The sequence below is a fragment of the Chionomys nivalis genome, chromosome 8 (genome assembly GCF_950005125.1).
Source record: "Chionomys nivalis chromosome 8, mChiNiv1.1, whole genome shotgun sequence".
Classification (NCBI taxonomy): Eukaryota; Metazoa; Chordata; class Mammalia; order Rodentia; family Cricetidae; genus Chionomys; species Chionomys nivalis.
The window spans coordinates 51,724,589-51,751,867 of record NC_080093.1 but is presented as its reverse complement, the minus strand read 5'-3'; the positions used below and the strand labels follow the sequence as shown (position 1 = coordinate 51,751,867).

The following is a 27,279-nucleotide window of genomic DNA, read 5'->3' as shown; positions in this document are numbered from 1 at the left end:
AGTTTCCACTTCACAGAACAGATAGTCAGCACTGAGCCTGACTGCCCAGCATGCAACCTCATTAAGAAAGTTCAAGAATTCTTAGGGAACAAGTTTCAGAAAGCCATACTGTCAAGTATCAAGTGTTACCAAAGTCATCCCCTCCGTTTATAATGCCTTAGCATGCTCTCAAGGACACATGACTATGTGTCCACAATCTTGAGCAGCAAGAAGAGAGAGAGCCAAGGAAGGACAAGCAGCTGTTCAGTTCACATGACCCAGATTCACACACCTCACTTGAGAGGGATACCTGGGGGACAGGATGGGACACAACAACACAACACAAAGACACAGACCAACAACACAGTTCCACTGAGAAGAAACAAGGCAGAGGTCACCAGTGTAGACCCACCTTTTCCTATGTACACAACATGAATGAAAAAACAAACTAGAGAAATGCACTTCCTAAGACAAACTGCAACAGACACACAGCAAGTGATCTTCCTCATCTATGATGGGAGGAAGGAAGGGACATATAGTAGACCCCTGGTAGACAGCAGAAGGTATTTAAGCAACTGCCTAATTTAAATACATTGCTGAACTAGCTGATTAGGAAGTCAAGGCAAAGATGGCAACAAGCAACAAAAGATATACAGAAATAGAGGAAGGTAAAGCCTAGAGACAAAAAGTAGACAGAATAAGAAAAGCTGTACTTATTTGGGAGCTGGGTGGCAGGTCCCCAAAAAGTAAAGGAGTTAAAAAAGAAAAATTACAGTCCAGGCTTACTAATCCCCTAGCCCAAATCTGTATTTTGAAGTACTTATCTAAAATGTAAGCTATTTTAAATATGAAATTTAACACTGAGAAAACATTTTAGCATCTATTATAAGATGACTGATTTTTTCACCACACTGGTTAGTACAGAATGTGGAAATAAGTACTTCTACAGTGAATTTTCTTTATATTACAAATATATTTATTTTATTATTTATATTGCAAAATTATTTGTATTTCAGTCAGGCATGGTAGCCTGAAACTATAATCTCAGCACTTAGGAAGCTGAGGTTAAAAGACTCTAAGCTTGGGGCTGGAGAGATGGCTCAGTGGTTAAGAGCACTGCCTGCTCTTCCAAAGGTCCTGAGTTCAATTCCCAGCAACCACATGGTGGCTCACAACCATCTGTAATGAGGTCTGGTGCCCTCTTCTGGCCTGCAGACATACACACAGACAGAATATTGTATACATAATAAATAAATATTTAAAAAAAAAAAAAGACTCTAAGCTTGAGTCTAGCCTGGGCTACATAGAAGGATCTTGTCTTAAAAAACTAACAAGCTAAGATTTGCCAAAACAAAAAAACAAATGAAACAAAAAACAAAAAAACCCCAAAAAACAAAAACACCATACACACACACACAAAAAAAACCCACAAAAACAAAACAAAACAAAACAAAACAAAAACCACACACACACATACAAAACTGAAGTCAGAATTAACAATAATAAAACAAAAAAATACTAGTGGTGGGAGAGAGAACAGGGTTGAGAGTCTCATATAGCCCAAAGTGTCTCAAACTCACTATGTTGCTAAAGCTGGACTTCAACTGATTCTCATGCTTCTGCCTTAAAAATGCTAGGGTTACACATATGCACCATCATGTCTAGACCTAATTAAGTGTTTGCAGTAGACATAAACGTATTTAAAGTACACACTTCAGCTGATTGGCACTTAGCTTCTAGATAAGCAGGAATTCAATCTCACCTAGGAAGCTAGCCAACAAGGTGACAGGTTTGTTGAGAGACCAAGGTATCTATCTCCCTAGGCTTCTTTTACAAATTCAGAGTTATGTGAAAGGAGTGAATCTCCACTGAGAAAATGCCCCCATAAGATCTGGCTGTAAAAGCATTTTCTTAATTAGTGGTTGATGGGAGAGGGGCCAATCAATTGTGGGTGGTGGCATCCCTGAGCTGGTGGTCCTAGATTCAATAAGCAGGCCAGTAAGCAGCACCCCTCTATGCCTCTGCATCAGTTCCTGCCTCCAGGTACTTGTCCTGATTTCTTTTGATAATGAATAGCAATATGAAGTGTAAGCCAAATAAACTATTTCCTCCTTGCTTTTGGTCATTGTGTTCCAATGTTCCAGTAGTAGCCCTAACTAAAACACCCTGGGAACCTCTTCAGTGTCAGTGAGTATCCACAGAGACCTGGATTCTGTTGCCAGCTACCGGGCTGCTGGAGTTTGCAGTCCTGAGACCTCATCTCAGCACTTTAGCTTCAGCAGCTCATTACATTAAATGACTGTGGGGGTTGAGCAGCTGGCACCTACTACAAACAGAAGCTACTATTCAGTCAACATGCCAAAATGTCACCTGGGAGCTTCCTAAGCTTTCATGGGCAAGGAATCACCTAGGAGTCTTGTTAAAATGCACCCTGTTTTCTGATTCAGGAAAAAACAGTTCCAGTTTGAGACTCTGCACTATCTACCTGATGCCATGAGTGTAAGCTAGTGCTGATCAATTGTTATTCAAAGTAACAACTAAGGATCAGTTTAACCTATATTTTCAAAAACTGTAGTAAATATGTTTGAATACAAAACCATGAAAAGTATACTAACATGAACATAGAACTGTGCCATAGGATAATGCTTCTATATGCTGGGAATATATATTGTTCTTATTGATTGGTAATAAAAGTCGCCTATAGTGAGGCAGAACATAGCCAGGAAGAAAAGTCAAACTGAGGGCTGGAGAGATGGCTTAGTGGTTAAGAGAATTGCTTGCTCTTCCAAAGGTCCTGAGTTCAATTCCCAGCAACCATATGGTGGCTCACAACCATCTGTAAAAGAGGTCTGGTGCCCTCTTCTGGCCTTCAGGCATACAGACAGAATATTGTATACATAATAAATAAATAAATATTAAAAAAAAAAAAAAAGAAAAGTCAAACTAAATAGAGACACAGAAGGACGGAGTGATGTGAAGAAGGATGTGAGACAGTCACCCGAGAAGCAAAATGCCAGCAGACCGCTAAAAGCCATGGCCATGTAACAATACACAGATTAATAGAAATGAGTTAATTTAAATGTAAGAGCTAGTTAGTACTAAGTCTGAACTATAGGCTAAACATTCTGCAATTAATATTAAGCCTCTGAGTGATTATTTAGAAATGGCTGCAGGACAGGAGGAGACAGAGAAAGCTATGTTTACAGGACTGTGCTCTTAGTCCCAACAGGACATAGGAGCAACACATCATATTACTTCTCAAACAATGACACCAAATGCTAAAAGACATAATAGCAGAAGCTACTAGTTTCTCTGAAAAGAGAAACTGCTGAAGGTTGCCCTAGAATTAACTATGCATGCAGGAATAACAAGAACCATAACAACATCAAATTCAGAACCATATCATCATCCAAAGAGGTCTGCTTCAACTTAGCATTCATCTCTGCAGGGAGTGGGTTCTGCAAAGCTCCTAGTCCATACCCTGCCTGTGTCAGTTATACCCATGGCTGGTTAGATGAGAGGCAAAAAAAATCCTCAAAGACTCCAAAAACAACTCAAGATGATAAGAGATTTCTGACCGCCAACAGAGGAGCATTAAAGGAAGCCCTGAGCACAAGGCTCTGTGAGACTGCACAGTGCTGTGGAACCTTTGTACACTATAAATAAATATGTACTACTCTCATTGGTTAATAAAGAGCTGCCTGGCCTAGACCTGGGCAGGAGAGAATGGGTGGGAGAGGCAAACTAGAAGAATACTGAGATTGTGCAGAGATGCAGAGAAGTTACCAGACAGCCAGAGTAAGCAAGACATGTCCTAGTCTTGTCTTGTCTAAATGCCACGAGTATTGGGACAGCATATAGACTAACAGAGATAGGTTAATTTAAGTCATAAATTAGTGACTTAAGTGCTAGTTATTAATAAGCCTGAGCTATTGGCCAAGCATTTACAATTAAGTTTTGTGTGGTTATTCAGGAATACTGCCATGTCAAGAAAACTCCACTTACAACACAGTAACATGCCAGTCCAGCCAAATCTGTCTATGTATCATTTAAGAAGCTTCACACAATTTCAAGTCCAAAGGGGAACACCAGAGCAAATTCACTGGGCTTGCAGTAAACACTGCCAGGACAACACACCAACAGTACAGAAATAAGAGCAGCTGCTTCTGTCCAAGTAACAAATGGGAAAAGCCTCAGCAAACAAAATGTGTCTGAAACTTTTTAATATTATTTCAAGAATGTTATGAAGGGAATATTTTAAAACACTAATTAAATGTATTCAAAAGCATGGAAGCACACAATGCCCCAATTTCAAACCCATTCCTACATATCCCAACTCTCCTTTCAACCCTCCCAGAAGGCTCCTAGATGCCAAGTGACCTACCTAACACAAACACCATGTGAGCCACATCTAAGTGTAAAGTTTTTAGTAGCCACATCAGAAAAATAAGATTTCCCTGCTAAACAAGCATAAAGACCTGAGCTGGATCCACAAGGCCAATGGTATGTGCTTATAATCCTAGCACTGAGAGACTAGAAAAGGTGACTCCATGGGGCTTGCCAGTCAGTCAACCTAGCCTAATCAGCAAGAAACCCTGCTTCTAAACAAAGTAATTCTTGGGGAATGACACCTGAGACTGTCCTCACACAACCACATATATGCACACACAAAAGTAAAGTGAAAAGCCTATGGAAATTCAATGGAATGTGTACTTTATACCTATAGCACATATAATTTAGGCTTCTCAATTTGAAGTTCTCAAGATCCACATGTTACCTACTCTGCTGTGCTATGCCTCATTTAAGATCGTTGCAGTTGCTGGGAGATGGAGGTGCACACCTCTGATCCCAACACTCGGGAGGCAGAGGCAAATGGATCTCTGTGAGTTTTAAGGCCAGCCTGGCTACAGAGTGAGATCCAGGTCAGGACTACACAACACAGTGAAACCCTGTCTTGAAAAACCAAAAAGCAAACAAACAAAAAAGGCTGTTGCAGTGACTAACCAAAATTCCCCTTGTAGTACTGAAATAGTCCCTCCAATCTTTCCAAAGCCAAAGTTAGTCAATTTTTTCCATATAAAGTCAATGGAGGCAAAGCACAATAAGGCACACCTGTAATCCTGGCACTTAGAAGGTAGAGGCAGGAGGATCGGCAATCTTAGCTATATGACATTAAAGCCAATACAATGGTGGTTTGTAGTAGCAGGCCTCTTGTTCGGCCCAACTGCCCAGAACCTAAATAATCATACAGAAACTATATTAATTAAATTACTGCTTGGCCCATTAGTTCTAGCTTACTCTTACATCTTAACTAATTTAACCTATCTCCATTAATCTATGTATCGCCATGTGGCAGTGGCTTACTGGGTAAATTTCCCAGTGTCTGTCTCTGGTGGCAGCTCCATGGCTTCCCCTCTGACTCTGCCTCCTTTCTCCCAGCATTCAGTTTAGTTTTCCCTGCTTACCTAAGTTTTGCCCTATCAACAGGCCAAGGCAGTTTCTTTATTCACCAATGGTAATCACAGCATACAGAGGGGAATCCCGCATCAGTGATTTTTTTGTTGTTTGTTCATGAGACAAGAGTCTGGAGACATAGGCCAGGCTAACTTCAAACTCCATATTGTCCTACTTTTACCTCCTGAGAGCCCAATTACAGGAAGTAGCAGAAGGCATTTCCTTGGAGAAGGCAGAAATCGTAGCTTGTTGCTATTATTGGCTCCAACATGATTTCTTCAGAGGTGTCAAAAGCAATCAGCTTTGTCATATCCAGGTATCCCAGAACATTGTTGATATCCCTTCCTCCTTTTTTTTTGAAAAAGGAAATGAATTAAACCCATGAAACTTCTTAAATGCTAATTTGTACTGTATCAATAATACAGAAGTAATCCAAACGGTGCCAACTGATTGAAAATTACAAAACACAGAGAAAGCCTTAACAAAGGAAGCAAAACCTCCAAATTTGTTTCACAGCAAGGATACCTGGACATGGAACTCCATTATATAAGTAAGCCTCAAAGGAATGGGACAAGGCATGGTGACATAGGCCTATAACTCCACTCAGGAGGTCAAGGTTAAGTTCAAGGATAGCCTGAAATACAGAGTGAGACCCTGTCTCAAGAAGAAGGGAGGCTAGAGGATAAGTGTCTAGGAGAGAAAGGAGGCACTCCAGATCTAACTGCAAAGATAGAGACAGGAGACCCACAAGGCTTCAACAACCTCACAGCAGGAAAGGAGGTCAAGCAGGCCAGGAGAACCAAAAGGCAGAAAAAGAAAGGACAATGCCAGGCCAGATCTTGAAGGGTTCAGTATGAATACATAACATGCTCAGATTGCTGTAGAACCAGGGAGATCAATTATTTATTATGTATACAACATTCTGTCTCCATGTATACCAGCATGCCAGAAGAGGGCACCAGATCTCCTTACAGATGGTTGTGAGCCACCATGTGGTTGCTGGGAATTGAACTCAGGACCTCTGAAAGAGTGGTCAGTGCTCTTAACCACTGAGCCATCTCTCCAGCCCCGAGATCAATGAGTTTTAACCAAGAAAAACTGACATCTCATCATCAACAGCAGGGACCACACAAAGTACTTTTCTGGCTTTCAGCAACACTAGTGAATGGGAGTGGACACACTGAAGCTGAGCAACTATTCACTCTGCAGAGGATGTACCACTACAGAGAGGGAGGAGAACAGAGTTTGAACCAAAAGGGATCTAGAGAAGATTCTGCAATGGCTCAACTTCGAAAAGCAAAACTTAAAAGCTTCTCCTTATTACCATGCCTCCTTCATTGCTAAAATTTCTACCTCGTCAAAACCAAGTTTCCCCTTTTCATTCCTGACTGCACTTTGGTATCGATGACAGACTTAATGCTTACCTGTGGAATTCTTAGCCACCTGAGAAACACAATGCTCAAAGAGCAGATGCTTCCACATAACATGGTCCAAATGTGCCGCTGCAATGCTGAGAACAACGCAGCAGAAAGTCTCATCATCCAGGTCACTTTTATGCTAAAAATGTCAAAGCCCAGAGCTGGAGAGATGACTTAGCAGTTAAGAACACTGGCTGCTCTTCCAGAGAACTTGGAGTCAATTTCCAGCACCCACATGGGGGCTCACAACTGTCTGTAATTCTAGTTCCAAAGGTTTTTTTTTTTTTTTTTTTTTGGTTTTTCGAGACAGGGTTTCTCTGTGGTTTTGGAGCCTGTCCTGGAACTAGCTCTTGTAGACCAGGCTGGTCTCGAACTCACAGAGATCCGCCTGCCTCTGCCTCCCGAGTGCTGGGATTAAAGGTGTGCGCCACCACCGCCCGGCTTAATTCCAAAGGTTTTGATGCCCTCTTCTGGTCTATGCAGCTACCAGGTATACATGGGGTGTACAAACATACATGCAGGTAAAATCAACATACATATAAAATAATAAAATAGTCTGAGGAATGGGTGGCTGAAGAAATGGTTCAGCAGTTAAGAGCACTTGTTGCTTTTCTAGGCAACCTGGGCTCAATTTCCATCACAAATGGGGTTCATAATCATTCTTAACTAAAATCCCAGGGGATCCAATGCCTTCTTCTGGCCTCCTCAAACACCTGGCACATATATACATCACACACAAAATAAAAATAAAATCTTTTTTTTTTAAAGGATGACAAAGTTTGGCATGTTAGAGCACAACCAAGAAAAATGTACTCACTTTTTGTCAACTAATTCAAATATTTTAAATACTGCAGTTTGTTCCTCTATAAATAAGCATGTTCAATTTGAATGAACAGCCATCATTTCTTCCAAGGGGTCCTGTCTAAGAAGCATATCCATTGGCAATTTTGTCATTTTGAGATCACAAACTAAGATGGCATAATGTCACTGGGCAATATTCTCTCTCTCTCTCTCTCTCTCTCTCTCTCTCTCTCTCTCTCTCTCTCTCTCTCTCTGCATATGCATGTATGTATATGTATATATCATATACATGGTCTGGTGGTGTTAGAAACACCACTAAGCAACTATAACTAGACATGAAAATCTGTTTGCTTTATACAATTTCAAAAGCAATGGTTAAATGTATGTAAAGAATGGCCTATTCAAGGAATAGGAGGCTCTTGGCTTTGTTTTAAAGTGAGGCTTGAATGGAAAAGAAAAGGGTAAGTAAAGCAATGACAAATTAGGAGCAAGGTTCTCCCAGAAGCTTGAGAGAAAAAAGGAACAAAGACCTAGAAAAATGGTATGGTCTATTCTGGAGGGAAGGAAAGCTGCACATGCCAGAAGAGGGATGGACACAAGCAGGAGAGGAAGAAATGAAAAGCTTCCACCAAAACATTCAAGGCTCTCCAAACCTCTAATCCACCAAGCAGGACTCCTGGCATCAACAGATGATAAGCCAAGCAGGAGAAGGGAAGCACCATGCACCCAGACAACAAGAGGCACAGCAGTAACTAGTAGGGCTATTCTTTCAGACAACAAATGAGTGTGCAGTGGCTTAGTGGGGTAAAAGCACTTGCTGTCTACCAAGCCTGACAACCTGAATTTGATTCCTGGAACTTGAACGGTAGGCAGAGAGAACTGACTGCAGCTACATACCCCCTGTGAATATCTGCAAGAGCAGCTTCCATTCTGAAAGAAGGCTGCACTACATGATAATCACAGTGCCTATCAAAACTGTTTTGATGTAAATAGTACAAATTATAGATACACACTGATGACATGGAACCCCAGAAAGTAAAAACAGGAAGGTTCTGCTGCTTCTCATAGGCTTAATGGCATTGGTCCCATATAACCCTTCTGTCCTATGGCAACTTTAGTGAAACATAAAGACATAAAGAATAGGAAATTATATGGGAGGAGGGGAGGAGGTGGAAATTTTTAATAAAAATTAAAAAATAATAAAAAAAATAGGAAATGACAGGAAACGAATGAAAAGACAGAAAACAGAAACATTTGGGAAGTCTAGTATTCAAATAAAACTGGTTTTAGTATAACATGCTCATAGAGTTTTCTTTTCTTCTCTTATTGGGGTTGGGGTGGGAAATGAGCCTAGGGTCTTTGGCATGCTAGATAAGCACTCTACCACTGAACTATATTCCAAGACCTATTCCAAGCCCTACTTCTTAAAAATCTATCTTCATTTACGTGCATCATGTACCTGAAGTTCCTGTGGAGGCCAGGAAAGTATCTCAAAGTGTGCTTCACAAAACAAGGCAAATACACAGGAAACCAGAAGCCAAGATGCCACACAAAAGAGAGGAAGGCACAGTATCCAGAGGAGGGCAAAAGGCAAGGGGTTCTAGACAGGATGTATCACAATGAGAAGGGCAGACAGGCTGCTGGATGTATCTGACTATGCTGAAAAACTCTGCAAATAGGTCAGAGCTTTTAGGAATCATTAGCCTAAGTATACCTACATTTAATACTGATCTCAGTTAAGAGGTGAGTTTTAATTGTTGGAAGATGAAGGGAGGAGGTATGCACACAACAGAGCCAACCTCCTTGTCATAGCCAAAGTGAAATGGACTTGAAATATACATACACGAGACAATGAAGACACCAGAGGTGAACAGAGTTAGTTAAGCAAGCAGATCTAAGTCCGTGGGGAATGAGAAAGGTGAAAAGAAGACTGTTACTGTTTCTGTCACAAATCCAATGCTTTTTGAGGTTTTAGCCTAATAGTCTTCGTGAAAACAGCCATAGGTAGAATATTTCTCAAATCACCTAAAACAAACCTGCTGTGCATGCTACAACTCAACATGGTTCAGTTACATCTACAGTTTGAAATCAAAATAACAACAAAAAACAGACAAAATGATGCATGAGATGTAAAAGAGGTTTAGTAGTGCAAATTTATTGAATTTCTAAAAATGTGAGTTAATTCAAACTATGGCCATCCTCCTACTGGAGATGTTTAAGCTATCACAGGTGTTTTCACAGTGAGGTACATATTCTTCTTGTAGGCATATGTCATTAGTTCATGACTTGTTCTACCATAAAGTAATGGCTATGGAGATTATGACAGCTGTTGGTGTCATGGTGATGTTTCCTGCTGCATTCAACCCACAATTAAAGTGATCCGGGGACCTCATACTCCAAAGTCATTCCCTAGCTATGTTCACCGGGAGAGGTAAGCTGTTCTAGACGCTTTCTGTGTGATATTATAAGTTACATGAGAAATGTGTCTGCCAAATAAAAACACAATAGATTAATTTTCTAAGCTCAAATCACAGTGAAGTAATGTTTTTAGATCCCGACACAAGAGCAAAAGAAGTTTCCACTTTTTTTTTTTTTTTTTTTTTTTTTTTTGGTTTTTCGAGACAGGGTTTCTCTGTGGTTTTGGAGCCTGTCCTGGAACTAGCTCTGTAGACCAGGCTGGTCTCGAACTCACAGAGATCCGCCTGCCTCTGCCTCCCGAGTGCTGGGATTAAAGGCGTGCGCCACCACCGCCCAGCAAGTTTCCACTTTTGAAAAGCCATCTGACTGTTACAGTAAGGAGCTCTCACTCACTTCAGTCTTCAGTTGAGAATTTACAATGTAATGACAACTGACAGCATCAAAAGATCCTAGAACTCAATACACACCATCCAAATACTGACTAAGCACACTCAACTGAAGTCAGCTGCAACAACACTTGTCTACGTAAAAGGACATTCTGGGGCCATGAGATGCTGAGGGCACTTACCACCAACCTGACAGTCAGTTCTATCCCCAGGCACACACACACAATTTCAAAGATGAAATATGTAATGTCACTAATCAACATTAACAAGAGAGACATAGATTGATATGAGATAGCTGAAAGGGCAGTTCTGACTTTGAGAACTATTAGGTGAAGTATTACGCCCTAGAAAAAGAAATCAGTTCCCTCCATAGATAAATCTGTATCAGAGAAAACAAAACACAACTGTTACATTTTTAATCTCATCAACGGAAGTCTAAACATTTATCCCTTTTGTCATAAGGATCTGCCTAACATTCTTTTTGGCATTCTGGCTTTGTCTGCAAAACCACAACTATTTTCTAACTGGTCTGTTATAACGTAAATTTACTCTACAGACACCTCCTGAGTAGTTGCTTTCTAAGAATTCTCTTTAGCCACCTGCCAATGACTTCGGGACCACTAGAAACATCTAACTTTTCTTATGTTTCCTCATCCCAGTATTGGATAGCATTTTGGTGAGCAGAAATGATAAAGAAAAAAAGACTAGCTTGGCCGTGGAGGCACAAACCTTTAATCCCAGCACTCGGGAGGCAGAGGCAGGTGGAACTCTGTGAGCTTGAGGCCAGTCTAGTCTACAGAGCAAGTTCCAGAACTAGCTTCTATTGCTACTGAGAAACACTGTTTCAAAAAAGCAAAAGGAAAAAGAAAAAAAAGACTAACCAAAGGAAAGAAATCATTCTATACAATGCCAAAGCTAAGGACTCTCTATTAACAAAGAAAAAGAAAAACAGAAGACAATGAAAAACTATCAGAAATAATCTCTCCGAAAATACTTCTGAAATATTACAGCCTACCACAAACTACGAATGAATTTTGTTAGTCAAAAAGTACTAACTAGGGGATGGAGAGATGGCTCAGTGGTTAAGAGCACTGTCTGCTCTTTTAGAGAACTGAGGCTCAGTTCCCAGAACAAACAGCACTTCACAAGCATCTATAACTACAGTTCCAGCGGATCCAATGCCCTCTTCTATCCTTTTAAGGCACCATACATACATTATAGATCACATACATACATGCCTGTAAAACATGTATATTTTAAAATATTTTTTTAAAAGTACAAACCATATAAAACAGAATTCACAACTCTTTGCTCAGAAAATACTTAAAATCCAACTTAAAAAACAAACAAATATTATACTAATTTAATGAAATACTCTAAGAATTCACAAAGCAGTGAGCACAGTCCCAGCACATGAGAGAAGAATGATAACTAAGAGTTTGAGGCAAGAACAAGAGAGAGACCTTGTTTCAAAAAACCCAAAAGAAATTAAATGCAGATTAAGCAAAGAGAGGAGAGGCTAAAGGAATCCATACAGAAAGTGCCCACACAGAAGTCACAGGACAATAACATATAGACACAGTTGGAGAAAATGGCAGAAAACAAATGTCATTAGGGAAATGCAGGGGCTACCTCCTTCTTGGGGAGAGGGTGGAGGTGGCAGGTCACAGGCAAAGCATCAGTCTGTTATGCTTTGGGATCAATCTGCTAGCAATCAGAATCAAAGGGCATCACAGCTCCACGGCTGTAATAGAGATGAATGGGGCAATATAGTTCCAAGAGTCAAAAGGCCTTGGGAGACAATGTCAACCAGAAGATACAAAAGGAAGCCATCAAAGAGTACTCAGCAGAAAATCTGAAATGTAGATGAGAAGCTCAGTCTGAGACACAATGGTCCCCTGTGGAATTTCCTATTAAATGCTAACTGAGCCAAAGTCAACTATGTATATAAAGCCAATCTCTGATCTTCAATCAAAAGTACCAATAAAGAGGGCAATTAGGACTCAAAAAATGCAAGGTGTCTGGCTAGAAGCCAATGGTACAAAATGAACTCTCCCCCACCCCACCAATCCTCCAAGAGTCAGGCAGTCTAGGCCTAAGGTCTCATGCTCTTCCTCTGAACACCACTCCAGCTTGCAAGGCCTAGCTGCTCCTTGGTGACTAGCTCAGTCCCCATTGGAAACAGGTAACCCATTGAGCTCTACAGATAAACCAAAGCCAGCTACACTGTCTGCTGTTTAACTTCCAAAAGACATAGCACTACACAGTTCCCAGTGCAGATGGACTATCTAGACCGGCTGCCCCAGCTCTACAATCAAAAAAGAATATATAACTGCTTTCCCATGGGCAAGAATTCCAGGAAGGAAACACTGATGATCCTAACAGTCTTACCTTTCAAACCAAGGTTTAAAACTAAAAAAAATGTTTTCTTCTCTGTGGCTCCTTGCCCATTACAGGGTTATCCTGGTGACAGCTATCTTCCAATTTACCGCATTAGCAGATTAGCAGAAATAAGAGAGGATACTGCATCAAATAGAGTGTTCCTGTAAAAACAAAAACAAAAGAGATAATCGCATATGTTATGTTTTGGTCTGATGACAGCTAGCCTTAAAAATAATACTGGCTCAAGGTCTTGATTCCCTCAGAGCTGTACCTTAGAGAATTAAAAAGCCCAAATTGAAGCTTTTCTATGTGAACACAGAAAAAACAGATAATCCTATACTCCAATTTTTATTACACACTGACGAAGAACCTAGAGATAAATACAGAAGCCACAACAGCACTGGGAGGATGAACCATGTCCTTGCTATCTATGAAATGACACTCTTACAAAAGGCTGACTACAAAAGAACTACACTTTAATAAGATACAAAGCACAAGACTGGGAAGATGACTCAGCAGTTTAGAGCACTAGCTGCTCTTGCAGAGGATATCCTGGTTTGATCCGCAATACCCACACAGTGACACACAACTGTCTGTAGCTCCAATTCTAGGGGATCTGCCAAACTCTTTAACCTTTTCACACACCACACACAGTGCATACATACTGGCAAAATACGCATACACATAAAATTGTGCGTGTACATATGTGGGTGTGTCTATGTAAAAGACACTAGACACAACTTAGAAGAGTCTCCTTCATATGACCTGATATGTCTAAATGAGAATTTACTAGATTCTGTATAGGGCATTGTCACTTATGTGTCTGCCAAGCCATAGTTTCTAATGTCAACTAAGCAAACTGTGGGGAAAAAATGAACATCATCTATACAAAGCACTTGTAACCTAATACTACAGAAAAAGACAACCTGGGGACTCTACACTTATTATTAATACAGTCTATAAGGCCCTTACAAAAAATGTTCCTTACCTAATGCCTTGTTTCAGTTAAACTTGCACCACACTGTGAGCAATACTTCCTTCTCAAGACAAATGGACATTATGCTGAATGCATGTTAAAACAAAATGAATTGACAAAAACGTTAACAAACCCAAGTTAAAAATGAGAAGGAAGAATAATCCTAAAGCCAAAGCATGTCACCATTTAAATGCTTTCTGAACATACACTCAGGAAAGCATTGCTGATCGTCTATATTCCGCATGCGCCAGTATGCACTGCTAGAGTCCTTAGGCCAAACTTAATATGGTAGCATAAAAATTGCATTACTGCTAGGGGTGTAGCTTTTGCCTAGCACATATGAGTACCCTGATTCAATCTCCAGTACTGTGTGTGTGTGTGTGTGTGTGTGTGTGTGTGTGTGTGTGTGTGTGTGTGTGTGTGTGTAGACATAGAACCTGTCACCACTAAAGGTTAACTCTAGTTCCAACTATCATTCTCTGTTAAGGTTCCAGACAGCCCTTTGCTATGCGTGGTAGCACACCCTTTAATCCCAGTACTCAGAAGACAGAGGCGGATGGAGCTAAGTGAGTTTATGGCCAGCCTGGTCTACGTGTTGAGTTCAGGACTGTCAGGGAGCTTGGGGGTTAGGGTGGGAACATGATGCAGAGACCCTGTCTCAAAAAAGCAACAAAAACTAAGTTAAGACACTCTTCAAATCTTCAAAATGCACATATATATATATATATATATATATATACACACACAAAAAAAAAAATTAGCACTAAATTTGTCTATTTCCAGGTCCCTCAAGCTAATCTGCAATCAATTCTAAATTCCATCAATAACCACCTATTCTGCCCACTTGCAAGCAAAATACCAGGTCCACTCTTAACAGGTTCGCAGCAGTATCATCAACACAGTGCCTATAGTCCTTCCTATTTAAACACCAGAAGCAACAGTGAGATAGTTCAACACACTGTGAATCCAGACTGAGCTAAAATGTCTATAGATGTTGGGACATCATCTATCCCTTCGAGAAAGAACTTTTGTTCAAGGGCCTATGGATTTTCATTTAGACTATGTCTTTGTTTTGCTTCCTGTTGCTATAATTTAAAACAAAAAACACACAAACAAACAAAAAAAAAAAAAAACCACAAAAATACCCTGAACAAAAGCAACTGGAAGGAGAAAGGGCTTTCTTCGGCACACAGTTCCTGGGTACCAACCAGCAGGGGAGAAAGTCAAGACCACAGGAGCCTGAAGCAGCTGCTCACATGGATCCACAATCAGGAAGCAGAGAGTGATGGATGCTGCTGCTGCTCAGCTCCCTCTCTCCACTTACACAGTCCAGGACCCCAGCCAGGGAGTGGTGCCACCCCCACCCACAATGGCCAGGTCTTTCTTCCCACCTCAAAATAATCCTCACATGTATGTCCAGAGACCTGTTTCCCAGGTGACTCTAGATTCTGTCAAGATGACAGTTAACATCACAAACTGATTAAGGGAAACTCTGGGTGTGTGTTTAATACCAAGAAAATCTGTATATTTAAATAAGCCGGGCGGTGGTGGCGCACGCCTTTAATCCCAGCACTCGGGAGGCAGAGGCAGGCGGATCTCTGTGAGTTCGAGACCAGCCTGGTCTACAAAGGGAGTTCCAGGACAGGCTCCAAAGCTACAGAGAAACCCTGTCTTGAAAAACCAAAAAAAAAAAAAAAAAAAAAAAAATGTTAGAATAGTAAGAAATAAGATCCAGAAGAACAGAACTGTGTGCCAGAACAGTACTGAGACTGCTGGGTAAAGAGGAATAATCAATGTGCACTGAAAATAGATCTACAAAACGGCAGTAAAAGAATGTCTTTTGTTTTTGTTCATGTCTACTCCCTAAAGCACAATCTACAAGCAAAAAGACAGCAAAATCAGGAGTGCTAGAAACAGAATATTGATCAAATAATATACTGAGATCCTAAATCTCATCCTTTCCTTCCATACTAGCAGATACCCATAAGCTAAAAGACCGTTCTTTGAATTGAGACAGCCTACCTCAGTCACAATGAAAATTAAAAGAGCTACAGAACCAATGCCAGGACAAGGAAGGTCACACCCCATCATGGGGTGGGGAGAGAACAAAACATGACTTAAAATTTTACTGGAGCTCACTAACCAAGAGAGCAGGACTAGTTAGTGATCACTATAATGTCCAACTAATAAGCCCTGCCTAAAATTGAAGCTGCTAGCCATCAGCCACTCTCATCTGTTAACCTTAAAATAAAAGTTCAGGGTTTGGTGTCCCAGGGGTGGGATGCTCAATGGTTAAGAGCCCAAGTTTCGTTCCCAATATCCATGTTAAACAGTTCCCAACTGCCTCTAACTCTAACCTCCAGGGGATCTGACAACTACTTCTTCTGTCCTCTAGGGGCACTTATATTCTTTTTTTTTTTTTTTTTTTTTTTATTTATTATACAATATTCTGTCTGTGTGTATGACTGCAGGTCAGAAGAGGGCACCAGACCTCATTACAGATGGTTGTGAGCCACCATGTGGTTGCTGGGAATTGAACTCAGGACCTTTGGAAGAGCAGGCAATGCTCTTAACCTCTGAGCCATCTCTCCAGCCCCCGGCACTTATATTCTTATGTGCACATACCGAAATACTCCCCCATACACATGCAAATAAAAGCAAAATAAAATGTTTAATAATAGGAAGTTCCGTTTAAGCAGTTCAAGAAACTTCAAAACAACTAAATTAGCTTCCTATGCGTGTATTCAGGTGTGCTGCTGAAGATGAAACCTAGGTCTCAAGTATTTCCCATACAGCTCTACCAGAAGTGACCCTCCAGCCTCTCCTTAACTCCTTCAGAGACTATTTGCTGAGTTTATTCTCTTGCACAACACTGAATGTACACAAGTAAGGAACTGATGAACCATAGCTGCTCCACAGTAACCTCAATGGCAATGCCTATGCTTCAAGTCAGAGTCACACACAATTGCAACCAGGTCTCCCACCGTCTAAATACATTTTATAAAACTTGTTTTCAGCATTTCTGTCTTTCATTTCAGTTTTGAATGCTGGGTATAGATTTCTGGCAGTAATGGTAACTAGATGAGGTCAACTTGTCTCAATACTGTTGATGATCTTAATCAGTTAAGATGGTAGTAAGATTTCTTCACTGTAGAGTACCCATTTTCTCTAGTGACTCATTAGTATGTAATCTGCAAGAAGATATGAATAGATGACGCTCTTAGAGCATTCATTCGAAGAGTTTCAGGACTCACTGAAAGCCTAGCATGAAGAATATCACAGTAAACAGAAAATTGCAAAAGAAAACAGAACGATACAAATATACAACGTACACTTAAAAAGTCATTGCTGTTCCAGGACAGGCTAAAAGCTACAGAGAAACCCTGTCTCAAACAAACAAACAAACAAACAAAAAAGTTACTGCTGCCTCCAGAAAGATCAAGATAATGTCTCACTAAACACCAAGTGCCACTGGGGGGGTGGGGGGGTTCAAAATTTAAAGACTCAGGGACTGGAGAGATGCCTCAGAGGTTAAGAGCACTGGCTGCTCTTCCAGAGGTCCTGAGTTCAATTCCCAGCAACCACGTGGTGGCTCACAACCATCTGTACTGAGATCTGGCGCCCTCCTCTGGCATGTGGGCATACATTGAGGCAGAATGTTGTATACATAATAAATAAATAAATAAATCTTTAAAAAAAGTTTAAAGACTCAGAGCAGAAACTAAAAACTGAATAGAAAGCTTTTAAGATAATGAGAACAAGGCCAGGCGGTGGTGGCGCACGCCTATAATCCCAGCACTCGGGAGGCAGAGGCAGGCGGATCTCTATGAGTTCGAGGCCAGCCTGGTCTACAAGAGCTAGTTCCAAGACAGGAACCAAAAGCTACGGAGAAACCCTGTCTCGAAAATCAAAAAAAAAAAAAAAAAAGATAACAAGAACAGAAAACAAGGAAAGAAATTAGAGAGTTCCTGAAGGAGACTAGCAGAAGAAACTGAAATCAATGAAAGTTCATGAGCCAGCCAGGAAGAGTAGCCTGGGGCTTTTACAAATAATCAAAAAGATAAGAAACTTTGGGTTTCCTCAAAGTCATACTAGAAAGCTAAAGAATTGTGGAAGTTGGGTGAAGGAGGAAAGGAAGTGAGCTTAGTGGGAAGTGTCTGTTAGGTACAAAGCAGCCCCTAAAATACTCACCCATACTCATTAGGATGGTTACAATTTAAAAAATAAATAAACTCAAAGAGTCCGTGAGGATGTGGATAAATTCAAACCTTCATGCACTGCAGAGAGAAATGGAAAATACTATAGGGACTGTCTGTTGGTTCCTTAAAGTAATTAAATATACTTACAAAACAAACCACATAAGAAAAGAATTACCAGATAACCCCGCATTTCCACTTCAGGTTCTATACAAAAGAATGTTAAGGGTTGGGGATTTAACTTGGTTAACAGAGTGCTTGTCTAGCACCACGATGTCCTTGGTTATCTCCAGTATCGCATAAACAGTGTATTGGTGCCTTCCTGCAATATCATCACTTAAGGGGGGGAGGGAATCAGGAGTTCCTGATTATCTGAGCTACATAGCAAGGTTAGCGTAGGCTTCATGAGTGCCTCCATGGGGGAAAAAAAGAAAGGAAGGGAGGGAAGGGACTGGAACGATGGCTCATCAGTTAAGAGCACTAATTCTTCTTCCAACAAACTCAGATTCAACTCCCAGTGTATACTCAGTGGCTCAAAACCATCTGTTAACTACAGTACCAAAGATTTGGCCTCCTTAGGCATCAGGTGGTGCACAGATACATAATCTAGAAAAACATCCACACGCATAAAACTAAATTCATAAAAGTAAAAGGGAGCTCTGAACCAGTCTCAATGGTACATCTGTACAACCAGGTTCACAGCCACATTATTCCCAACAGCTAACATGTTATGCAAACTAAGAGGCCATCAACAGCCAAATACAAAAATTATATTCATGGCCATGGTCTATGCTGTCGCCATATAGAGGTTCGCTGTCTGTGCTGTCATCAGAAACCACGTGGAAGTCCATGATCCATGCTTCCACTGACTATAAAGCGTAAGGAAGCTTCTTTTGCAGTGGTATCAATGAATGCAGACTCACAGTTGAGAATGTGAGAAACACAAGGCTTCTATAACAACCTCTCTCCACCCACCAAAAAAAGACTGTATAGACAGGAAGCCATTGAAAAGAACTCTTAAAAATTGTAGTAGCAATCCTGAAGTGTAGCTCTTCACAATTGATGGCTTCTGATGTATGTGTGGAGTGGGGGGAATGGACTCATTTTTCAAGGGGCTGGCCACTAGGAGTTTTGACTGAGTATATGGGCAACACAAACTGGACTTAGTGTATTTTTTTCTTTATTTCTTTTCTTCTTTTTGGGGTGGTGCACGGGGGGGGGGGGGGGTGAACCTGGAAAGCCTGGTAAGTGAATATAATTGAGGTGCATTATGTGAAATTCGAAAATAATCAATAAAAATATTATGTTGGGGGGATCAGGAGGGGACAGCACAGGGGAGAAAAGGTAACACATGCTACAACTCAACAAACCAATGACTTGGTAGAAATCACAAAAAAGACAAAAGCATCCTTTGGCAAAGTTAATCTTGCTAATTTCGACTAATGTGAAGTACCCTAGTCCCCTCCCACCTTCAGTTTCTTTCTTTGGCTCCTGAATAAAGACTCTGAGGACAGTCTCACGGCTTTTACTATAGACTATTGAGATGCTCTGCTGCTATGCTATTAAGTTACTCTTGCTATCTCTTTACTGCCTTATTTAGAAATTAAAGTTACCATGGATATGAATGATAGGCACAAGCAGTATACCTAGGAGCAAGTACTGTCTGCAGCTTCAGGTAATATTGGACCACATCCCCAAAGGAAGGGCTTTGACAGTTAAAATTGGTATGAAAGGAGAATGGCAATGGCCGCGAGCCTACAGGGAGGAGGAAGAATGGCAAGTTAGATCTAGAGGATATAAGTCACACAGATGGTCAGCAATGATGATCACGCATTATAAATGAGTGCACCACCAATCAATAGTACACTTATAAACAGGCTAAGACAGCTGGCTATGGTGGTGAACACCTTTAATCCCAGTACTGGAGATGTGAAGAGGGAGATGAATCTCTTTTGAGTTTCCAGGCCAGCCTTGGCTATAGGTTCACCTTATCTTAAAGGCAGTTGAGATATTATATGCTAATTTCTATTAAATGTATTTTATTATTTAAGAAAAAAAAAGACAATGAAGCAGGTCCTAGAAGTACACCTCTGAATAAAAATGAGGGCATGAGCACTCTTAGGCACTGTTGAGGAGAAAGGTTTGATGATAGCTCTGAGGGAGAGTTCAGCCAAAGGCACCTGGAACGGCCCAGGCTGAACTGGGCCATGGAGGAAGGAAGAGAAGAGAAAGAGAGGAAGATAGGAGAAGGGAGGTGAGGAGAAAAGAGAGGGGGCAAGAAGACCAAAGAGAATGCATGGCCAATGGCTGGTTTATATAAGAATGAGAAGCTGGGAAAAGGAAAGCTCAGTCCCTTCCCCCATTTTGCTCAACTTCTTTGATGAAGCCTTGTTATGGAGCAAGCAGCTACCTTAGTAGTATGCAGAGAACTATGGTTCAAAAAGGTCAGTATCCTTATAGAAAGAGCACCACTAAGGACACACCAAAATATAGTGTCTGAAGATCAGAAGGGGGCTCTCAACTGAAATCTGCATTGTCTGAAACTCAGATCTTGACTTACAGTCTGCAGAACTGTAAATAAATCCCTGTTCTTTAAATGCTCAGGCCATAGTATTCTGTTATAGCAACCTGTTCTAACAAAAACAAGGGGAAAACTATTTTCAACTCAGAAGCACATCCCTAAAGTATCATTCAAGTGTACACAGAGGGGTCAGACAGATGGCTCAGCTAAGACTATGTACACTTTCTTGCAAAAGACCTGATTTGGTTCTCAGCACCCACATGAGGTTCACTGCTACCTGTACCTCCAGTTCCAGGGATCCAATTTCCTTTTCTGGCACTAGCATGACTATGGTACACATAAACTCATGCAGGGAAACACATGCACAAGGACATAAATTTAAAAAAATAAACATTGCGGGGTTTTCCCCCCTTTAATGTGCACTGGTGTTTTGCCTGCATGGATGTCTGTATGAGAGTGTCAGATCTTCTAGAACTGGAGTTATAGTCACAAACCGCCATGTGAGTGCTAGGACTTGAACTAGAGTTCTCTGGAAGAGCAATCAGTGTTCTTAACTACTGAGCCATTGTTCCAGCCCCCAACATTGTGGGTTTTTTTTTTTTTTTTAAGAGTACATAGAAGCCAGGCAGTAGTGGCACTTGCCTTTAATTCCAGCAGAGGCAGAGGGACCTCTGTGAGTTCAAGGTCAGTTTGGTCTACAAACTGAATTCCAGGAAAGCTAGGATTACACAGAAAAACTCTCATCTTGAAAAACAAAGCAAGAGGGGGGAAGAGGAGGAGGAAGAGGAGGAAGAGGAGGGAGGGAGGGAACATAGAAAGCTTTAATCCCAGTATCCAGGAGGCAGAGGCAGGTGGATCTCTTGAATTCAAGGCCAGCCTGGTCTACACAGCAAGTTTCAGGACAAAGAAACCCTGTCTTGAAAAACAAGCAAAAAGAGTACAAAGAGGGCTGGGATGTAGCTCAGTAGTGAAGAGCTTACCTATTATGCAAACAGCTCTACATTCCCCTCCCAAGAGTTAAGCACAAAGAAGCTAAAGAAATAAAGCAAGACAAGCCTCAAGAGGTTTGCTTGTTTTCCCAGAAAAACAACTGCAGACTATGTTCCTCAAAAGGAGAGGGAGCAACAAGAGACAACAAAGACTCCAGAGATATAATCACCCATGCATGAAAGACAAACAACAACAGCAACAAAACAAAACAACAACAACAAAAAAAACACCTTCCAGGTTAGGACAGAGGAAGAACAGCAAGACCTCAGTGCACAAGCAAGTTAAATAAGAGGTCTTAGACTGCAGAATGAGAAGTTCCTCAGAAAGGAAAATGGAGTAGAGTACCTGAGAACACAACAGAATCTAATGTCAAATCACTGACAAGTGCATTAAAAAGACCCATTTCCATGGAATGTGCAAAGGTCATTTAAGAGAAATATAAATATATCGCTTAACAATATGACAGTCACAACTGTCCTACTTAGTTTCTGTTGCTGTGATAAACACCATGACCAAAAACAATCTGGGGAGAAAAGGGTTTATTTTAACTTACAGTCTATCACAAACCTGGAGGCTAGAACTGAAACAGAGACCATGGAAGAATGCTGCTTACTGGCTTGCTCTACCAGCTTCCTTTCTCCTTCCCCCCCCCCTTTGATTTACTTTTTTTTAATTTTTTTTAAAGATTTATTTATTTGCCGGGCGATGGTGGCGCACGCCTTTAATCCCAGCACTCGGGAGAGAGAGGCAGAGGCAGGCGGATCTCTGTGAGTTCAAAACCAGCCTGGTCTACAGAGCTAGTTCCAGGACAGGTTCAAAAGCCACAGAGAAACCCTGTCTTGAAAAACCAAAAAAAAAAAAAAAAAAAAAGATTTATTTATTTATTTTGTATACAGTGTTCTGTCTGCGTGTATGCCTGCAGGCCAGAAGAGGGTACCAGATTTCATTACAGATGGTTGTGAACCACCATGTGGTTGCTGGGAATTGAACTCAGGACCTCTGGAAGAATAATCAGTGCTCTTAACCTCTGAGCCATCTCTCCAGCCCCTCCTCCTCTTTGATTTATTGAGACAGGATTTCTCTGTGTGTTTTCCCTGGCTGTCCTGGAACTCACTCTGTAGACCAGGCTGATCTCAACTCACAGAGATCCACTTGCCTCTACCTCCTGAGTGCTAGGATTAAAGGTGTGTACCTACCACCACTCAGCTCAGCCTGCTGTCTTATACCACCCAAGGCCACATGCCCAGATGTGGTACTGTCCAGAAAATGCCACAAATATTGCTTAAAGGCCAATTAGATGGCAATTTTTCAATAGATGTTCCTTCTTCCCAGATGACTCTACCTTGTATCAAGTAGACAAAAAACTAATCAGCACAATGATAATGCTAAACACTGATTAAAAACAAAGTAAGATCTACACTGGAAGAATGAGGAATACTGGCTGAGGAAACTGATACAAGAGGACTAAAAAAAGCTAACTCTTCTCCATTTTTCCATAAATGAGAAGCAGTGGAAACTACTCACAACTAAGATCTCAGGAGCTATATATACCAAGCATGAACTCTTCAAACATGCCTGGTAGCTTTTCTTGTTTTCTATTTTTTATAATAGGCTAAAGAGTCCAAAAGTACAAACTGTCTTCAAGAAGGGGAGTCTGGTAGTTAAGTTCTGCTATAGGCTATAAAATAAAGAAATGTAAAAATTTAACACATTTTGTAAATAAGCTCTTAATTCTGGACAGAGAAGAGGCCCTAGCTACTGAGGTCACAAAGGCATACCAGTTACTTTCTAGCAGTTATGATCAAAGATAAAGATACTTCATCTAACCTGAGCATCCATTTCTTGATTATAAAATAGATGGAATAAACACATTCTATACTTTCTTCCTGGTTTAGCAACTCCTGAATCTAACATGACAACCAAAGCACAGTATTAGTATTAGTTACAACAATAGTAACAGGTATTGGGCAAATTAAAAACTTTAAAAGGAGGATACAGAAGAGAGAAAGAAGCAAACTGAAAATTGGGTGTGTGTTGTAGAATATTATTTTAAGGTGTATTACATCTGTTTATGCTTTGGAACATTTGTTTAACAATGTAAAGGTGTGGTGCTTTTCTTTATGTTGCATTTGTTTTAGCTCTGTGAAGTTGTGTTACTGTGACTGTCTAAAACACCTGATTAGTCTAATAAAGAGCTGAACAGCCAATAGCAAGGCAGGAGAAAGGATAGATGGGGCTGGCAGGCAGAGATGATAAATAGGAGAAATTTGGAAGAGGAGAAAGAGTAGGATAGAACAAGGAGAGGAAAAAGCAAGGGGCCAACTACCGAGCCACACAGCCAGCCACAGAGAGTGAAAGTAAGATTAAGAAAGGAAAAAGTTCAGAGGCAAAAGGTAGATGGGATAATTTAAGATGAGAAAAGCTGGGTAGAAACAAAACAAGCTGAAGCCAGGCATTTATAAGTAATAATAAGCCTTCCTGTGTATGATTTATTTGGGAGTTGGGTTGCAGGTCTCTTCCACCACCAAAAAGGGAAGTCAAAATAGTCAAAGAGTAAAGAGTAGTGAAGGTAACAACCAACTACATATGTGTGTATAGATTATCTGCTTTATGTTAAAACTAAATGAGCAGGATCGCTGGAGCTGCGACTGAATAAAATGGAGAAATAACCTGGGCTTCAAAGGAGTGGCAAACATTAGGACAAGATTACTGAAGAAACAAGACAAGGGTTCTGATGCTAGCCTGGAAAGAACTAAACTGAGGGTAACCAAACTCTGACATAAGATCACTGAAAAAAGGTAACAAAGCTCCCTCTCTGCCACCACCCCCAAAAAAAGTCTGTCTAGGAAGGATGAACTGGAATCCACAAGAGTGATACAAGGCTCCCACCAAGAACACCAAAAATGATGGGGGTGGGGAATCTCCCTAAGGATCTGGTCTAGGAAATCAACGTTTTACATCAGAAAGCATAAAATGAGGAAGAAGCTCTCTTAGAGAGTCAGACTGCTGGGGAAAGGTAGTAAGAACAAGGCCACAGCAGCTGAGGGAGGCACTGCTTGCTGATTTTTTTTTTTTATTAAACTCTACATTTTTTTTTCTCTTCTGCCCTCCCCTTCAACCCTCTCCCATGGTCCCCATGTTCCCAATTTACTCAGGAGATCTTGTCTTTTTCTACTTCCCATGTAGATTAGATCCATGTATATCTCTCTTAGGGTTCTCATTGTTGTCTAGGTTCTCTGGGATAGTGATTTGTAGGCTGGTTTTCTTTCCTTTATGTTTAAAAACCACTTATGAGTGAGTACATATGATAATTGTCTTTCTGGGTCTGGGTTACCTCACTCAGTATGATGTTTTCTTTGCTAAACAACACACAGTTGGGCCTGGTTTGATCCCAGCACTCAGGAGGCAGAAGTATCTCTCTTGAGTTGGAGTCAGACTGGTCTACATATCAGGTTCCAGCATAGCCAGGGTTATATAGTGATACTCTATCTCCAAAAACAATAACAATAACAATAGTCATGAAGTTTGGATGCCCATTAATAATAATAAAAGCCATGAAGTTTAGCTGCCCATTACTGGGTTATTATTCTCTCACAGAAAATGGATCGAAAGACCCATCCCTTAAAAATTAAGACAGCAAAGTTATTATGCTTTCATTTTTATATGTCTGTCATTCCTTACAGGAACAATACTTTTCTCAATAGACAGAAAATTCTTCCTCTACCATAAATCTTACCTTCTGTCAGTATTACTAACTGTGATACGGCTAAAGAATGCAACATGGCATAGTCATAACAATGTCAGGTAAAGTTTTGGTGTTAAGAGATGTAATTCAGAGATGGAGCGCATGCTTAGTATGATTAAAAGCCTTAGGTTCAATTTCAAAGACAGCTCATACCCCATAGAAAACTGGTTTAGCCAAAAACATAACAGAATCTTTCAACTGAACTGCATCTAAATGCATCTGCTTAATCACAAAGTCTGAGGAAACGGGATAAACACTCATTCACAAACACTTAAAGAGAATAGGAAAGGGATCATCCTCATCTGTCCTTTTATAGACATCAAATTTATTAAAATCAAATTATTTATTTGGGGGGATTCCCTGTACTCTGTACTCATATAAATTTTAAAAATGCAGACTATGCCTATTGATGTTAAGTCACAGGAGAAAACCAGAGCTGCTACATAACACCCAAGTAAATACTGTCTTTCTGTACAGTATCGGGCACAACAAAACTGTGCCAATACTACAAACAAGTGACAGCCTAGAGTCTAGACACACAAAAGCAAGACTCCACCCCTGCTATACCAAAAAATCCTCAGGCCACCAGCTGAGGATTTTTTAATGTGGCTCAATGACCCTACTGTGTACGTTTCAAAACATTCAAGTCAGAAGGGACTGAAGACAATGAACTAATCCATCTACACAAAGGCTGGTTATCACTTGGCCATCATGTCTAGCATGTTATAAATAAAAACTCATCTATAAAGTTTTTAATACAAACACCATCAAAACCGTTTGTGGTGACACACATGCAACTCCAGCACTCAGGAGGCTGAAACAGGATGAGCTCAAAGCCAGTCTTGGCTACACAGGACACTCATGGTCAACTTAGCTGCATAGCAAGAGCTTGTCTAATAAAAACTAATTATAAAAACATCAGTAATTAGAGACACATAAAACTTAAAACCTCGGTGCTGGAGAGATGGCTCAGTGGTTAAGAGCATTGCCTGCTCTTCCAAAGGTCCTGAGTTCAATTCCCAGCAACCACATGGTGGCTCACAACCATCTGTAATAAGGTCTGGTGCCCTCTTCTGGTCTTCAGCATACACACAGATAGACCATTGTATACATAATAAATAATAAATATTTAAAAAAAAAAAACTTAAAACCTCTACATCTTCAGAAGTATTTCCCAACAATATATACATACCTATAACTCTATCAGGTAACTTCAGAAACACCAACCACTAAGCCAGGAAAGGATACAAACACTTCAAAGCCATTAAGCAAAAAAAAACACACCAAGACTACCCTGTAAAGTACAAGCCACCCACGATAAGCATTCCCTACCACCTTAGGAAGGCTGTATCAGTAGGTAATGTAAGAAAAGACCTTGGCACCTGACTGGATTACATCACTGTCTGGCTATGCTCACTAGCAGCACTCACATCACTTCAGACACAAGAAGCCAGCTTAGTCTAACCCACCATGAAAATACAGTCAAGTCATAAATTAGTAAACTAACATCCAAAATAAAGACCAGATGAGCACCTATGCCTGTTACAGCCACAGTGGGTAAGGAATTGTGACACAACCCAGCAGTCAGGTCACACACCTCACCAACTCAAATGAGGGACTAAGATGACACTTCCTCAAGGCCACCAAAACATAACAAAAACATAACGTCATTAAAGCTGTAGAAGAATAAATTTCTTTCTTTTCTTTTTTAAGACAGTCTCACACGTAGTAGCCCAAGCTAACCCGAACTTACTACTTATATCAGGTTGGGCTCCAATTTGCTGCCACCCGCCTGCCTCTGCCCTCCCAAGTGCTAGGATTATAGGCATGCACCAACATGCCCCATTTAAATGAACTAGTGCAGTTCATAACCTGATATTCTTCAATGAGCGGTGTCAGTATAATCAAAACCACATTCCTTTAAAATCCAGCAGGTAGATCTGGACCTAAGGTGGCACACATATTCAGTTCTGAACAAATCATTTCTTCTCTTTGTATTTGTCTTACCTACAA

The 27,279-nt window shown here is 40.6% G+C and overlaps 1 protein-coding gene across 13 annotated transcripts in view; it reads right to left on the bottom strand.

Annotated features, from left to right (window-relative positions):
* Ppp6r3 (protein phosphatase 6 regulatory subunit 3) overlaps nucleotides 1-27,279 on the bottom strand; it is a 135,084-nt gene that overhangs the window by 82,880 nt on the left and 24,925 nt on the right. For all 13 annotated transcript variants that reach the window (XM_057779824.1, XM_057779826.1, XM_057779828.1 and 10 more), the window contains exon 2: nucleotides 12,848-12,999. The gene's annotated coding sequence lies outside the window, so the exon portion shown is untranslated. The remainder of the gene's footprint in view (nucleotides 1-12,847; nucleotides 13,000-27,279) is intronic.